This window comes from Panthera uncia (genome assembly GCF_023721935.1).
Source record: "Panthera uncia isolate 11264 chromosome C1 unlocalized genomic scaffold, Puncia_PCG_1.0 HiC_scaffold_3, whole genome shotgun sequence".
Classification (NCBI taxonomy): Eukaryota; Metazoa; Chordata; class Mammalia; order Carnivora; family Felidae; genus Panthera; species Panthera uncia.
In genome coordinates this window covers 60,639,049-60,643,701 of record NW_026057584.1, presented here as the reverse complement: position 1 = coordinate 60,643,701, position 4,653 = coordinate 60,639,049, and positions in this window count along the sequence as shown.

Here is a 4,653-nt window from a genome sequence, read left to right as displayed (position 1 = left end):
GTAATTCATCCAAAAGCCAATGACTATTTCTGTTTTTTTTTTTTAATGTTCACTTATTTTTGAGACAGAGAGAGGTTGAGCAGGGGAAGAGCAGAGAGAGAGGGGGACAGAGGATCCAAAGTGGGCTCCATGCTGATAGCAGTGAGCCTGATGCGGGGCTCGAACTCACGAACCGTGAGACCATCACCTGAGCTGAACTGGGACACTCAACGGATTGAGCCACCCCGGCGCCCCCCAGTGACTATTTCTTGAGAACCCATTATGGGCTAGACATTGTTCTTAGGTCTAGGGACATAACGGCACTAAGCGAGATAGGGCCCCTGCAGTTTACTGTCGGATGGCACAAATACCGTTCTTTTGAAAGTGTGCAATTATTCAGAGAAAAGCTTCTTAGGCAGTAGGTCAAATGATGAGGGGGCTACTAGTGAGAGCATTATAGCCGGCACCCAGTGACAACTGATGTAATAACCTCTCTGGCCCCAAAGTCCTAGAAGCTGACAGTTGAGATCATCTAATTCCACCTATTGCTTCATTTCTATTCCAGTCTCTAAGATTAATTAGGTCCAGGGTCAGGGATATAAGGACTATGGGACTCATACCTCTTTGTCTGCCTAGAGCCACCCTTAATGTTAATCAACTTCTCACCATGTCTTCTAGCTACTTATTTAAGGCCATGTGTGACCAAATCCCTGCCTGCCATCCCAATTCTAGGAACATATCCCTCCCTTGCTGGCTTCCTTCATCACTACCTAATTTTCTCCTTACTCTATTAGTTCTTTGGGCCCAGGGCTCTCTTGGTTGGACTTTATCACTGTGGCTGGATTCTTGTTTCCTGCTGCTGCATTTCTCTCATGAAGACCATCTGCCTGGATCTGATGCTCACTAGTCATGCTTGCTGCAGCCTGCTCACTTAGCATCACAGATGTCTTTCTGTTGCCTCCAGAAAGCATTTAGGAAATGGAATCAACAGTGGTAGATGAGGGAGATATGAAACCCGAAAAGGATGATTTTGCAGGATTGTGCTTGGATGACTGAAGGAATGATAGTTTCATTCTGTGAGACTGGAAACGGAAGGAGCAGGTTTGCTGGAAAAAATGACAGGTCAGGTTTGGACATGTTGAATTTGAGGCTTGCCTGCAGGATCTCCAGAAGATATCCAGTGGAGAGTTGGATGTATGTCTCAAGAGCTCAGGGGATAGTGTTACATTGCATAAATATCTCTCAGTATATAAGTGTAAGTATATTTATATATCACATACATATTATATTCATACATACACACAGACAACATTTTAAAAGCTAAGCGTCTGTCAGTGATCAAGATTTCTGGAAAGATCACTGAATCTTGGAAAGTTCTTTTCCCATTATGCAAATCTGTACATTTTGTTAATCAACAGTTCTGTATAATCAGAAGCTCGTTTCCATGTTAACGTAGAAAGTCTTAACCACACTGAAATTTGCCTAAAGTCAGTAAGGTCAGATGTTGAATAAATAGTGATTCAAAGAGGAATATTACAGATCAAGGCTTCTAACCTGAAACTTAATCAATCCGGGTCTGATTTGAGCTTTACGCAGGGTTTCTGTTCGTTTAACAACGTTTCGCCTGCCAATCAGTGATTGTTTTCCACCCCTCCATTCAAAAGACAACATATTGAATACCTAAGAGAAACTTTAAAACAACAATACAAGATCTGATTCTACCACAAGAAACTAAATCAATACAAGAGATTCTGGGGGCAAAAGAGTATCTGCCTACCACACTTGCGGGGGGAGGGTCATATACTCCTTTAATGGGGCACTCATAATTCCCATCACAGTTAATGGGAGTTGCAGGTGTGTACTAGGAGGTGCGCAAACCTTGCTGTCTCCATCAGAAAATGATTCCTTTTGTGTTGATCTTCTAGCTGTGTTTTCATTCTACCTTTTAAAACCATTACACCTAACAGAGTTTTGAGTGCATTATAGGTAACTTTAAGAAGCCATCATTATCTTCTCTCTCTTAACCACATAATAGGGGGTAGAAAAGTGAGAGCACAGTATATACACCACGCTGAGGAGAAGGAACTTGCCTTGAATTTTTGAACCCTCAGCCTATTTTCTGTAATGCTCAGTGGTGAATCACTCTTAAGTGCTCCATCATTCACTAGGATATGTGCTTCCTGCCAAAGGTTACCAGATTACAAAAGTATCCTCAGCTCAGAAGGGACTCATAATTCACCATCACCTTATTTTGACACTAAGAGAGAAAATATGTGCATCAAGACAAGTAGAGGAAATAATGAAAAAAAAAACTGTATTAAGTTAACAATGCAGCAAACACTCCAAAGGGAAAAATACAGACTAGAACAATATAAGGATAATAGAAAAGTAAGGCTATTAAATTATGAGCAGAGATTTGCTGGCCAGCTCATGAACCCTCCCCTGAGTGAAGATAGTTTCTTAAAGAACTTCATTTAGGCATGAGAGGAAATGGGGAAGTTAAGAGAGTTCCCAAAGTTGGAGGAAAATAGGTAGTTGTGCCAATATCTGAAAGACAAAGTCCAATACATTTCCTGAAGGTGAAGGAAGTATCTGGAAAATATTAACAACACAATGACTTGGAAGGAGATGTTAACATGCAAAAGATGAACAATGCAAGGTCACAGAGGCAGGGTGGTGGAAAACTCAGGAACTTAGACAACCAAAGTGAAATGTTAGAGGATTCACATGTAGAAAAAAAACGAGAGACACAATATTTATGAAAAGGTCCTGAGAAATGCTGTATGCTCTTTGTCTGGTAAAAAGGTCGTAGGAATGTATGTCTTAAATTTTAGTTCATCTCATTTTAGCAAAGTTATAACCAAACGAGTGACATTTACAGAAGAACACTAAAAGTGTGATTACCAGAAAGCTTCATGCATTGCTAATGCAGCTACAATTTTCTTTTTTGCAACATAATTTCATCATAAACTTTGATGAAAATGCATATCACAATGTTGTCAACAAACATTTTTAAATGCTATGGCTGGCTACCTGGGAAAGACTTCCTGAAGGCCCTACAATATATTGAAAGGCCTGGATCACTAAGTAAGTGTAACACATTTCTATTCCTTGCAAATTCCTTCCTCTTCTGATCTGGGTGTTGTATCTTTCTGATGGTTTATATGTCCGTTGGTTTAAGGGGCACAGTTCAATATGCTCCTTTTTTCTTTACTTTTTTAAATTGAATATAATATATATACATACATATGTGTGTGTGTGTATATATATATATATATATATTATAGTAAAGAGGACCCTTTATAAGGGTAGAATTTTTTTTTACAAATTATATAAATCCATAAAATTATACTTTAACAATGTTCAATTGTACAATATTTTATAGGTCATATAAATTTGTGTAAACTACACCCAAATCAAGATGTGTAACATTACCAGCACCCCACAAACCTCCCATGTCCCTTTCCAGTCAATACCCCCATACCTTAATAGCTACTAATCTGACTTATAGCATTAGTTTTGCCTACTTTAAAATTTCATATAAATTAAACCCTGCAGTATGTTCAATGTTACTTTTATAAGACGTTCTATAAGTGGACATATTGAGTTCAAGTGTAACTCTGGATATGAATGTGTTCAATAAATGCACTTTCCCTCTATTTCTAACCTCTGTTACAAACTATTCTGAGAAATTTTAAAGTGCAACCTCTCCAACCATTCCTTATTTAAATTTTTTTTAATGTTTATTTATTTCTGAGACAGAGAGAGACAGAGCATGAGTGGGGGAGGGGCAGAGAGAGAGGGGGACACAGAATCCGAAGCAGGCTTCAGGCTCTGAGCTGTCAGCACAGAGCCCGACGCAGGGCCCGAACTCACAGACCGCAAGATCATGACCTGAGCCGAAGCCAGACGCTCAACTGACTGAGCCACCCAGGCGCCCCTCCAACCATTCCCTTAAAACAAAAAATCCCTTCAGTACTAATGCTTACTATGCTCCTCCTCAGCCCTGCCAACTTAAGTAGCAATGACATAGTGGTTTGAGTTAAGTAATCTGGAGTAGTAACTTTTCTTAGCCATTACAGTCTTTCTAATCAATGTTGATAATAAGTTTTTTTTAAGTGTTAAAAATGAAATAAAACAAAAACATGTGTGGGTTTTGGTTTTGGTTGTGGTTGTTGTTGTTTACACATTGACACATTTAAAAAAAAATTCAAACGGGCCATTGAAGAAAGTCTTTGTTTTGCTCTAGATCCAAAGACATCTAACCCTCTTCTCTAGAAGCAACCATTATAACTCATTTCTTGTGTATCTTTGTAAAAACAGTACATACATGGTTATGTTTCTTCCTTTTTGCACACGTCGGATAATTCTAGGCAAACTATCCTTAACTTCACTATTTTCAACTATAAATTATAATTATATTGGAGGTCATTTGTCATCAGCACATAGAGAACCACCAAGCTAATTTTAATGGCTTCATGGTACCACATTCTATGGTTATACTTTTTTTTTTTTTAACGTTTATTTATTTTTGAGACAGAGAGAGACAGAGCATGAACGGGGGAGGGTCACAGAGAGAGGGAGACACAGAATCTGAAACAGGCTCCAGGCTCTGAGCAGTCAGCACAGAGCTCGATGTGGGGCTCGAACTCACATACCGAGAGATCGTGACCT